Source organism: Heterocephalus glaber, unplaced genomic scaffold (assembly GCF_053883595.1).
Source record: "Heterocephalus glaber isolate CG9 unplaced genomic scaffold, H.glaber_assembly_v1.0 deba00000122, whole genome shotgun sequence".
Lineage (NCBI taxonomy): Eukaryota > Metazoa > Chordata > Mammalia > Rodentia > Bathyergidae > Heterocephalus > Heterocephalus glaber.
Genome location: NW_028258138.1, coordinates 47,422,599 through 47,436,059, shown reverse-complemented (window position 1 = coordinate 47,436,059; position 13,461 = coordinate 47,422,599). Strand labels below are relative to the sequence as shown.

The 13,461-nt window shown below is 36.9% G+C and overlaps 1 protein-coding gene across 11 annotated transcripts in view; it reads right to left on the bottom strand.

The window, feature by feature from the left end:
* St3gal6 (ST3 beta-galactoside alpha-2,3-sialyltransferase 6) overlaps nt 1-13,461 on the bottom strand; it is a 73,564-nt gene that overhangs the window by 40,434 nt on the left and 19,669 nt on the right. For 8 of the 11 annotated variants that reach the window (XM_004857955.4, XM_004857957.4, XM_004857958.4 and 5 more), the window contains exon 2: nt 6,435-6,604. The exons of 2 other annotated variants lie outside the window; for them this stretch is intronic. The gene's annotated coding sequence lies outside the window, so the exon portion shown is untranslated. Of the gene's footprint in view, nt 1-6,434; nt 6,605-11,230; nt 11,325-13,461 lie in introns of all 11 variants that reach the window. One more of the 11 variants, XM_087214239.1, reaches the window with a different exon arrangement.

Here is a 13,461-nt window from a genome sequence, read left to right as displayed (position 1 = left end):
AACAGATGTAAAGGCCTCAGTCCTTCTCATCTCACAATCCTTTTGTGGGGTGAGGGTACTGGTGATTGAACCCAGGACCTCCCACACGCCAGGCAGGTGCTAAGCTAAATCCCTGGCCCTCACATTCCTTTTCAAAAGTATAGTCCTTATTACTAATTGGATGGCCCAAATGTGTGAAAGTAGCCTCTTATATATCAAGGAGTTCCATGCCCTGAAAGTGATGAGCATGTAAATAATAGCACAGTTCCATAAGCACTTAGTAAATGCCAATGCAGTACTAGCCCTTTTGCCCATAATAATTAAATCAAGAGTATTATTACCCCCAAGCTAGAGATATTTAATACTCAAAGCAGTGGCCAGAATTCAAACTAAGATCTAATTTCAAACCCCACATATTAAAATTGCATACTATGCAAAACTATAAGTAATGTATTTTTCATTATAACAGTATGAATTTAACTTAATAATACCTTTTAAAAATAAAAAAGGGGGGCTGAGATGTAGTTCACTGGTAGGGCTTTCCATGCAAGAGGTCATGGGTTCAGTCCCCAGCACCAAAATAAACAAAGAATGATATCTGCTAAATGTATACATTTCCTAAATACACTTATTAGAAACACTAAAATATGTAAAACTATTCAGCTCACAATTAAAGAGATAAACATTAAGGAATCAGGGGCCAGGGATTTAGCTCAGTGGTACTGCTGCCTGCCTTGCAAGCACAGAGTCCTGAGTTTGATCTCCATTCCGCCCACCCATACTACCCCCAAAAATTCAGGAATCAGTAGTCTGGTGGTTGAAATTTTCTGGCGCAAGGATCTGAAAATTCTCAGTAGTCCATAATTAAAGAAAAAATGAATAACAAATGAAGAATTAAACGATATATACTCCTATAGCCAAAAAGCTTAATTTAAATCTGAAGTTATAACTATTGTAATATGATATAAATTAAGACAAAAAAACTCTGACACGAGTTAATAAATTAATAGAAAATTATAATTTGATTTATGCCTCCCTCCCAAGAATAGATTTGAGAAGTTTCAAAAAATTGAACCAGCTGTATAAATCTGACCGACTGCTAAGAACATAGCTGTTTTCTTTCAGCATGACAGAAAGGGAACATACATAATTAACTTTCTTTTCTTTGCCTCCCCCAATTCTTCAGCTAATGGAATGATATGCAGCCACACACACCCTTCTCTTTCAGTCTGTCAAGAAAGCCGGTACTTTTGCCACATTTCATATTGAGCATATGTAGACAGATCTATTCATCTAATTGAATCCAAGCCTACTCGGCAAAAACGGACGACCAGGGCCAGGGATTTAGCTCAGTGGCACTGTGCCTGTCTTGTAAGTGCAAGGTCCTGAGTTCGATCCCTAGTACTGCAAAAAACACACAAAAAAACAGATGACCAAATCTTCCCCCTGAAAATGGGTACGCTCACTACAAAGAATATTAAGAGGGCAGAAATGACATTTCAGCAGAATTTTGTTTTTTAGAAGCACAGCTGGATACACAAAAATCATTCAGCTAAGACCAACTATACTGCATGCTAAAAATAAATGAACTAGAGTTCCTGTTTTCAAGATCTCTTTAGATTCAGCCCCATTGCAAATAAGGAAGCTTTCAAGGGAACTTATGCACCTTCCGTTTATTCAAGTTTTCTCCCAGGGACCCAGTTCTCTTAGTGGAAATTTTCTCTACTTCCTTAATATCACACTGATTAGGTAATGACTATAGCTTATTTTTAGAATTTACTTCATTGAGATGAACTGTTTATGTAGTAAAATTTACTACCTTCAAGTGTACAGTTTGCTGAATTGTGGAGAATGTATATAATCATATGACAATCACCAAAATCATGATATGAAACATTTCCTTTAACCCAAAATAGTTCCTTTGCTCCTCTGTAATAAACTTCTTTTCCCTACTCCCTGGCCCCTAGCAACCTGATCTGCTATCCCTATAATTTGCTTTTGTTAATAACTCTTATAAATTTAATCATACAGTATGTATCTTATTTCTAGCTCCTTTCAGCAGGCATTATGCTTTTAAAAAGTCCACATTACAGTGTATATAAGAAGTTCATTTTTTTTATTGCTAAGTGGCATTCCATTGCTAAGTGGCTATACCACAATTTATCAATTTACTAGAAAATAAGCTTTTGATTTCTTTCCAGTTTTTCATTAGTGTAAATAAAGCTACACTGAACATTCAACTACAGTTCTTTAGGTGGACATACATTTTCATGGGTCACAAAGCAAATGTAAGTTTAACTTTATGTTTTGGTGCCTATTTCTGAAAAACATATTTTTTAATCTCTCATTTAAAACAATAAAAAACCCTATCTATAACGATTCAAATTATTGACACTACTGAATAATATAACTGACCAAATAAAAATCTCAACCTATTAATATCAATAATAGGTTACAAATGTATGTACATAAGGCATAATTAATATTTACTCTAGGATATGGAGAATAGAGTTCACAGTCTGTTGAAAGAGCCAAATTACAGTGGTACCTCAGTTCACAAACTTAATTCTTCCTTGATTCTGGTCACAAACCAAACTGAATGAGAAGTGAATCAAATTCAATGGTTAGGTTCAATGTTGACCTTAGGGGGTAAATTTGATTCCATTCTCATCCAATTCGGTTTTTGACCAGTTCACCTCAAGTTCATGAACCATGTTACCACGATATGCTAATTCAAAATGATGACCTGTTATGAGAAATAGAGCAAAATATTTTAGACCCTTCTCCTCAAAGTGTGGCCCATGAGCCAACAGCATTGGTATCTGGAAAGGTGGTAGATACACAACATCTCAATACCACTCTCTGAACTACTGATTCAGGACCTGCATTTTAACAAGATCCCCAGGTGATCTGTGCATTTGAGAAATTCTGCCTGAGAAGGTCAGGAAAGAGTGAAATTAATCCCATGAAGAGGACCAGGTTCCACAGAAAATACAGGGTTTTTTGGAGGGGGAGTAGAAAATCATTCTAATTCCCATGCTATATCTTTTAAGTCTTTAGAGCTTGACCTTTTAAAAATTTCCAATTAATAGAATTTTCTCTGAAGAAAGTAGCCAGAGTCTCTGAAAATAAATGGCTTTGAGAGAAATTTCCCTAAGGAAATTCTAGGGACTATTTTTGGTTTCACTGGAAGTTCCCCAGACACTGTCCTTCCTATAACATTTCCAGTTTTATCCCTCCCTCTGTTACCAATATCATTATGACACCACTGCTATTTTTGTGAGGAAATATGTAGGACTTCTTTCTTTACAATGTACTTATAGGACATTCATTTGATTCTGCTGTTTCACCTAAAAGTGCCAAATGAATCACTGGCCAATTATTGCTATTTATAACTTGAATCTATGAATTATAGTTTGTAGAGCTAGAAAGTCTGCAAGAGTTGAAGGCATTTAGACACAGTGAGGTTTTATGTACTATATTACAGAAGAGGCACCAGGAATTATAAAAAATTTTAAAAAGTTGTAAAGGTGATCTTGCCATTAAGTCATAGAGTTAACACAACAAGAGAGCATCCTTTTGTGGATTCCCTTCAGGTACAATTCCTATCTCAGCTTGAGGGCACAGCAGTACAGTAATACCTTGGTTCACAAATGCTTCCATTGGCATTCAGTGGTTTGCAAACAAAATTTTGCTTCTTTTCACAAACTCTGCATCAGGTGACAGACACTTTTCCCACACAAACAAAAATAGAGCCATCTTCCCCCAAATTATAAAACAAATGAACTTTATAAACCAAGGTACCACTGTACTTACTTATTTGATGAGTAAATAAACAAGGAAATAAAGGAGTGACTTCATATTGCTAAACCAATTCGTCTTTACTTTGTTCCAGTCCTCTCTGATCTCTACGGTGTTCAATTCCTAAACCACACTAGCCAAGGTCTCATGAACTGCTGTACTTATGTTTCTAGATCTCTTCTTTCTCTACCCACCTAAATATAGGTGCTCTCAGGGATTAATACTGTTTCCAAAGCTCACATTCTCATTACTTCTCACTTAGTTACTTGGAACAATCTCTAGTCTTCCCTTTAAATCAGCCATGGTGCTAGATCAGTCATAAAACTCTCAAAGTACAGATCCCATATTATCAACCATCACAAAGAAAAACCTTCAAAATCCCTTGTCTGCCAAATAATTATAAAATCACTAAGCCTCACATTTGGTTGGTCTTTCTATTTACAGTACTTCTCTACATCCTCCTTCTCCTCCTTCATGCAATTTATTCTTTAGATATTAGGATTGCCTGCTTGGCAATCAGACTTCCTCAGTTGGAGTCTCAGCTCTTCCTCTGACTAATTAACTGTATGACCCTGGGATTTCTCTTAACCTCTATACACCTTGGTTTCCTCTGGAGAATAATAATACTACCTAATAGAGCTATTGTAAGTAGTAAATACAAAGCACTTAAGTAGTGGCACACTCTTCTAATCTTGTTTTAATTTTTCTTTTAAAACTACTGAAAGATTAGCAGGCCATACACCAAGTCTTAACTAAAAAACTAGCTTCAAAATATCCTCGTAAAGATCTTAAAGAATTTGTGTCATTGTACTAATAATAGCATCAAAAAATAAATTTCCATTACATTGGTAGCTATTTTTATTACATATTAATTTTGACATTTCAAAGTATCTGTAACAAGAAGGTTTACTCATCTAAACATAAAATGAAAGGCATTCAAAATAGCGGTAATTCTTTGACAAAACAGACTCTATTCTGGCTATAGATACCACATCTATTAATGCTTTTCATAAAAATACACTGAGACTTTGGAAAAACAAACAAATAATAGATCCAGATTTATAATCAGCATTTCAATTTTATGTCTTAACGCAAGAAATAAAACCAAGAACTCTATAATTAATCTGAATTGGAAAATAGGTTTCATCTTATATTTAAGATCCATTATAATGTTGAGAAGGATTCAAATACTATGTCATAAGCTTAGAAGCAAATACTGTGTGAGTCAGCAATGTTTTACGAGAAAAGATTAAAGACTGGAACATTTCTCGGCCCTAGGCTGAGAATGAGGCAGAAGAATCAACACTGTGTAACCCATGATGATAAAATTTTTTTGAATAATTTTATGACAGAACTGTTTCAAATGTTTTAGATATAAAGTTCTTTTAATCCTTAACACTTCCTTTTAAAATGGCACTATTTTCATCCCTATCATACAGACAGAGACATTAAGCACAGAAAAGTTACAGCCTGCCCAAGCATATCCACACAGTAAGCAGCAGAACTGGTACTCAAACCCACATACGCCAGAATCCATGCTCCTTGTCCGCATCCTATCGCTACCGCAGTAATGGAAATTTACTTCCATTTCCTCAATTCCAGAATATGTAAAGATTGACTGGAAAGGCTGCTCCATATATCAAGATGACTACAGCTCAGATTCCATTAAATTAATAGGTTATTGGCAGCAGGAAATCTGAGGATCTAGCCCTCCCTGCAGCCCAGATTCATAGTGTTCAAGAATTCTGCAAATGCAGTGGCCAAGGACTATGCTAGGGAAGGGCTTTGAAACCATCACAAACATTCTCCATGTGAATAAGCAAGAGCTTAAGAATTTCCCAAGGACTAAATTCGAAGACCATTATTAATATCCAAATTTGCCAATACCACTAAAGAAAAATCTTCTCAGTCAACATGTGTCCAAAAAGACCTCCAAACGAGACTGTAAAATATAAAATTTGCTAGTAGAATATTTGTTCTTAGATGAACTTTAATGAATTGAAAAGACTACATGGATTCAAGAATAAAATGTAGCTAATTCCTGATGGAAAGTTTTATTCTAGAGCTTTCTCGGAATAAAACTAATAAATTGGTATCTGAAATTACTACACAAGGCTCTAGGGATAATACAAATAATAAACCTAAAAGTTACATTAGGGTACTTTAATGGAATTACTGTTAATTGCTGCATTTAAAGACAGAGAGAACTGGAATTATTTCTCTTGAGAAAACAAGACCCAGAGAGAGCAAAGCTCTTTCACAGTACTATTACACCTTGCTTCTATATTGGCCTAGAAGAGTTAGCAAAGAAGGCCCATTCAAATTAAGAATAAAAATAACATTAAAAATTTCTAGGGCTGAGGATTTAGCTCAGCGGTGCCATGCCTTCCTTGCAAGCACAAGGTCCTGAGTTTGATCCCCATACCAAAAAATCAAAAAATTTCTATAGCTTGACTTTGGGATATGCTGAAGAGGAATTGATTGGTTATATTAGCAATTTCAGAGGCCTTCTGACAACCTGTAAAACCAGTGAGGGAAGAAAATATCAGGCATATAGAAATGGACTTTAGAGAAAGAAACATCATACAAGTACCTTTCAAATGTTCAAGCTTACATGGTAAGGGATCTGACACAATAGTGTTGCCTTTGCTTACCTGCACTTTTAGGAATCTATTTCTCAAAGGCCCTCTGTTTTTGAAGGTGAAAAATATGGTAATGAGGGGCCAGACTTGAAGACTTAAGAGGATGTTTGCTGAACTACTGAGTCCTCTCTACTAGAAATAATCCAAGACCCAGGGTTGTGCTGTTTCTTCACTTTGAAATGCTGAAATGAAACACAAAGATAGCATACTTAGAAGAATGGTTAAGCCACTCACAAACAATTTATAGACATTAAAAATGTTAATGAAAAAATTATTTAATAAACACATTTCTGATCTCCTTACAGGATGATGAAATCACTAAAACCAAACCAAACCAAACCAAACCAAACAAAAAAAAATCCAGTAGCCAAACTTACAGCACATATTACATTACTGTTATACATGACTAGTTTGCCAAAGAATCCAGCTCAATCTCCTTGAAAAAAATAACACATCCAGCTCAATTAATTCAAAACAAACCAGTAACGAAAGAAGCGTCTGTCTTATTTTTTGGCTTCTCTCCACACGTAACACAGCTTTATTGTTAAATGCAGAGGTGAGAGAAGGACCTACTGCTCTCAGAAATCGAAGAGAAAGTGAAGTGAGAGAGGAGAATGAACAAGTTGAGAAGAGTAAAAATATACAGAAGAAAGTGAGCAGAAAGAAAGCATGGGTAAATTATTGAGAGGAATAAGTAGTGTTTGAATGTGCTATGGTCCATTTCCCGGGCAGAAAAAGTTTTTAAAAAATTCTCAAACTGTTCCTACTATAACTTTTCTCACACAAAACTCACCCTGACACGTTGCATGCTCTTTTCTGACAGTAGAAGATATTTGTATTTTCAAAAAATTCTTAGGCCACAAATGTTTAAAAGAATGACAAACAGATGGTGAATATTTCATTTCAGAAGACACTTATGAACTCTAATATCCTAAACTGGGAAATGATTGTTTGGTTACTATGAAGATCATGTAGTAACATGCAAAAAATTGATTCCACCAAGTAAGAAAAACAAAGGAAAATATTAAGTTGAATAGTTCTCTGTTAGATGTATTATGTATGATATTACTGAAAGTCATTAAAGAAAAAACAAAATCAACTGATATAAGTTGTGTATTACAGGGGATTTTTTTCTTAAACTGAATACATGTAAAATGTGTAGAAAACATAAAACTCTTTTTACTATTCCTATACGTCCCACTTTTAAAGTGCTAAGTACTTGACCCACTTAGAAATTAGAAGTAAAGTGATCCTCCTTAGGGGCTACTATTATACTACAGAAGTCTTCACCATGAGACAGAATTTGACCTAAAGAAATGATTAATCATGATAAATTATACACATCAGAATTACTCTCCCTAAATGTACAGAACTACAGTTCCTGATTGCAACCATCTTCTATCCATTACTACTTCTTATTAACTACAGTAGAGGATCACAGTTTTAAAGTTAGAAGAGTCCCTTAGAATTATGTCTGAATAAGTTGTTAAAGAAAACTCAGTATCATACCAGGAGGGGAACAGGAATATAGTTATATCTAGAATAAAGGGATGAAACAAGATAAGCCCTGTCTCATGTTTAAGAGCCTTCATGAAGAAAAATTAGCCTGGTCCTGAAGGCTACCAAGTGGGTAAGCCGAGGCCTGTGAATGAAAATTTCAAGGAGGTGGCTTTGAACTCAGTACTAGGAAGAACTTCCTATGGTAATATTTATGCTGCTTAAAGAAAATGACAATTTGTATTGCTGGATAGTGGGTCACTCATTACTAAAGATATTTGGTTCTAAGTCTCACTTGACAGAGGTTTGCAGAGCAGCTTTTAATAAACTTCAGTGACCACTGGCATCACCTAAGCATATTGTTAGGATGACATTCTGACTCAGCAGGTCTGAAGCAGGGCTTGATTATCTGTATTTTCAGCAAGCTCCCAGGCACTGCAATGCAGCTAGGTCTGTGCACATAGGTCGAACAAGAACACTAGACTGTTATTTAAACTAGTGCTTCTCAAGGTATGGTCTTACATAGAGTTTTGGAAAGAGTCCTTTCCAGCCTTGATTTTAGGGAAGAGGATTAATAGACAAATAAAGGAGTTATTAACAGGGTTTGTGAGTTCACTCATTCCAAGTCTCAAAAAGCATGGTATCCTGGTATTTTGGAGTACCTCTAAGATCATAAGTAGTAATTTTATATAATTCCAAAGAAGGTATGCTTTACTTCCATTAAAAAAAATGGTGCTCTTATTCTAAGCCTGGAACATAACTGACAACAAATAATGAATGAATTTATGACTTCAGTGCTTTATATCTAACAGAAAGAGGATATAAAAAAAACCATAATGTAAAATTTCCTAGTCATTCCATCATAAAACTATGTGTCTATAAAGGAATGAGGAAAGTTTCCCAAGGTCAGCAACTGTAGTCTTTGTCAGTATAGGGCTTTGCATCATTTTCTTAGCCCTGGCATTTTATCTCCCTACCATCCATCTGGATCAGAATTCCTTCAGTGCTTTGAAAGTTCTCATTTCTAGCTTAGTCATATTTTGCTCTGCTCCTCAAGTTATCGAATAAATGTCAGCTTTCCATTAGTTCACAATTCTATGTGATAACTTTCCTGAGAAATATATTGATATTCGAATACATGAATACTCAAAACTGAAAGCATTATGTTTCTTTCTCAGAGTAAATAATCCTACAAGTAAAGGGGAACCAGCTGGGTTAGGGTATAGCTCAGTGTTCAAGCCCCTAACATGCCCGAGGTCCTAGGTTAAATTCCCAGCAACGCAAAAAATAAAAAATAAAAGGAAACCAGTTTCCTGCCTTTCCCTGACCCTGAAAAATCCCCCTCTGCCTTTGCTTATAAGTTACAAATAACATTCCATTTGATTTATCAAAGCCCCTTTCAAACAATCCTATCAGTTTATTCTAAGCAAGCCTAGATTATTCTGGCCCTTTTGAAGTATCATGTCTTGCTTTTTCCTTAACTCTCCCACTTTTTTTTTTGGTATATGTTTGTGATACATAATAATTACAGTCATCTGGAGAATGGGTACAAACACATACTGTGTTTTGATCATTTTTACTCTCCCTGCCCTCCCCTTCCTTCAAAGTTTCCCTTCCCATCTCCACAGAGTCTACTTCCAACTCTTATTTTGCTCATTAAACTATGTATATTATAGGTTTCTCATATTTGAGAAACAATCCAGAATTTAACCTTCTGTGCCTGATAAAAAGAAATGAATTGAGGTAAACAATCAGACGAGCAGATATCAGGCTTAAGACTTCAGTGTTGAAAACTATCCTGCTTTCTATAATAAATAAAATATGTAACAATATTTATACCACTACATATCAGATGACCTCCTAAAACCAAGTTATATATGAGAGGTGAGTCTGAATTTGGGATACTTTATGATTTATTATCACAAATAAACAAATGCATATGGCATACATACTTTATAAAATCATATAATCTTTCATTTATTTCCTAATATCAGGTTAATCCTTAAGGCAAAATACATTGAGTGATTCAATTTGTCTCCCTACTACTGGGGATGAACCCAAGGCCTTTGTACTAGGCTACATCCCCAGCCCTTTTTTATTTTGGAGTTTTAGACAGAGTCTCATTAAATCATTAAGTTTCCCAGACTGGGCCTGAATTTGTGACCCTCTTGCCTCAGCTTCTTAAAGTGTTAGGACTTGCTGGCTTCAAATTCATTCATTTTTGGGCTGGGGATTTAGCTCAGTGGTCCTGCTGCCTGCCTCACAAGTGCAAGGTTCTGAGTTTGATCTCCAGCACCAAAAAACCAAAAACCCAAATTCATTCGTTTTTTTTTTTTTTTAAACTCTGAACACTGTTTTCTTTTTTTTTTTTGCCTGCTGTTACACTTTAGTTTTAAAATTTAATTTAGTTTTATTAGTACATTTTTGCATTACATGAAGTTTACATTGATCTTAGGGAGTAGGTAACGTACATAACACATCTGCATGCCTTTTTATTCTCCTTCCCCACCCTTCTCCCTCTCTTCAACTCTAAATCCCCTTTCCCTATTTTCCTTATTATTGTTATTATTTTTAGTTCTCGTTTACAACATATAATGTTTACATTCCTTGTGGGCATATGACACACTTTAGGTACATGATGACACACTTTAAATCTTTTTACTTTCTCTTCCCTTCTCATCTTTCCCTCAGTCTCTTGGAACCTTTCCTTTTTTAAAAAAAAAATTTATTTTATTAGTACATTTTAGGTATACAATATAATGACATTCATCATTGGAAATTTGCACCTTTGCATAATGTCTCTTGGTTCTTATTTTTCCCCCTTCCCCTCCCCTCCCTTCAACCCATCCATCCCTCCCTATTTACAAAGACTTTGTTTCCTTTTTTCATTTTCTCATATAAATTCCATTCCCTTCTTTCCTTTCTCCTACCCCTCCCACTTCCCCTTCCCCTTTGCACCTTTTCTTCCTATTACACATTATCTATTATATCTCTTAGTCCTTATTTACACTTTCAGTTTCTCACATTAGAGAAACTATTTGGTATTTACACATGTGTGTCCTGTTTATTTCACTTAAGAGTATCGCCTCAATGTGCATCCATTTAGCAATAAATGTCTCTTATTTCTCGTTTTTGATGGCTGAGTAGTACTCCATTTTCTAAAAAAACCACATTTTCTTGATCCAGTCTCCAGCTGATGGGCATTTGGGCTGCTTCCAAGTTTTAGCTATTACAAATTGTGCCGCTATGAACATGGGTACACATATATCACTGTGGTATGATTCTTTTAATTCTTTGGGGAAGATACCCACCAGGGGAATAGCTGGGTCAAATGGGACATCTTCTACAGTAACTTTGTTGATTTATTCAACAAAGAGTTTCCCAAAGTCTACTTGATGCCAGACACTGTTGTAGGAAGAGAGGCAGACATTAGCAAGTCATTCATGAGCAATTATCAAATTACATTTGTAGCATAATTAGGAACTGTTGGAACTGACATAAGTAGGGAAAGATGAGAAAGAGTGAATCAGATGAAACAGGGCAGAAAATAAGAACATTTGGGGCCAGGTATTTAGCTCAATGGTTCCGCCACCTGCCTCCGAAGCCCAAGGTCCTGAGTTCCATCGCCATTATCAACACACACAAAAAAGGAATCAGCCCGCTGCAGACAGGCAGGTGTGTGCACGCCCTACCGAGGTCCTGAGTCGCACAGAAGACACCAAATCACCCTGCTGCAGACAGGCAGCCACCTGATTCCACACTACAAAGGTGCAGACTACACCAGACCACCAGACCAAGGTACTGAGTCCCACTGTTCCTGGCCCAGAGGTAGGGGCTTCTGAGCTGTTGTCCCACTGCTCCTGCACCAGAGGAAGGGGCTTCCCAGTCACCATCCCTCCCGCTGCTCATAGCCCAGAGGAAAGGGCTTTTGGGCAACCTTCTGTCCCGCTGCTCCTGGCCCAGAAGAAGGGGCTTCCGGGCCACCATCCCTCCCACTGCTCCTGGCCCAGAGGGAGGGGCTTCTGAGCCACCATCCCACTGCTCCTGGTCCAGAGGAAGGGGCTTCCGGGCCACCATACCTCCAGCTGCTCCCAGCCCACAGGAAAGGGCTTTTGGGTCACCATCCCTACTGCTGCTCCCAGCCCCTGTCCCACCTCACCCAGCTCAGAGGAGGTAATCCGTGCAGGTGCTAACAGCCCCCTGCCCCAGTCGAAATGAGAAAACACGTAAATAAGTTTCAAAACCAGACTTCCAGATCACCTACAGCAACTCCAAAGGGAAATGAGATGGAACACTCTGATACTCAACCACCTGGACCCACTGAACTGGCAACAAAAGGGGATCTGGAAAACATGAAATCAGAAATAATTTCTCAGATAACAGGAGAAATTGTGCCCCTAGTGCAAGACATGATTAATAAATCTAGAGAAGAGCTCAGGAACATGATGGAATCCCAACATAAGAAACAAATGGAATCCATAAAACAGATGCAGATAGATTTCCAGGACATGAAAAACTTCATTGAAAGTCTACACAGCAGAATGAGCCAATGTGAGGACAGAATTTCAGATACAGAAGGTAAGATTGCAATTAGGGACCAGGAAAAGAAAAATTGCTTCAAAATTATAAGGGAACATGAGAAATCAATCCAGCAGCTCCTAGATGATGCAAAGAAGAATAACATAAGACTGACTGGGCTCAATGAAGAAACAGGAGAGAGTGCAGATGACATAAAAACATCTCTTCACAGAAATAATGGCAGAACACTTCCCAAGCAGGGGAAAAAAGCTTGACATACAGATAAGTGAGGCATATAGGACTCCAAATGGCCTTGATCAAAAAAAATCTACACATAGGCATATAATTGTTAAGATTCCAGAAACACAACAGAAGAACAAAGTTCTCCAAGCAGTCAGAGAAAAGAAACAAATCACATACAAAGGAAAGCCCATCAGAATCACAGCAGACTTCTCAACACAAACCATCAGACAAAGAAGTAGAAATAGCAAATAAATACATGAAAAAATGTTCAACATAACTGGTCATTTGAGAGATGCAAATGAAAACAATGCTGAGATTCCACTTCACTCCAGAAAGAATGGCTGCTATCATGAAATCAACCAATAACAAATGCTGGCAGGGCTGTGGGGAAAGAGGAACCCTGCTCCACTGCTGGTGGGAGTGTAGACTGGTGCAAGCACTGTGGAAATCACTATGGTGATACCTCAAAGAACTAGGATTGGAAGTCTCATTTGACCCCGCTATTCCACTGCTGGGGATCTTCCCCACAGAATTAAAAGTATCATACCACAGTGATATATGTGCACCCATGTTCATAGCAACACAGTTTGTAATAGCTAAAACTTGGAAACAGCCCAAATGCCCATCAACTTGATACTGGATAAAGAAAATGTGTTTTTTTAATAAAATGGAGTACTACTCAGCCATCAAAAATGAGAAATGAGAGACATTTATAGCTAAATGGATGCACATTGAGGTGATACTCTTAAGTGAAATAAATAGGACATACATGTGTAAATAC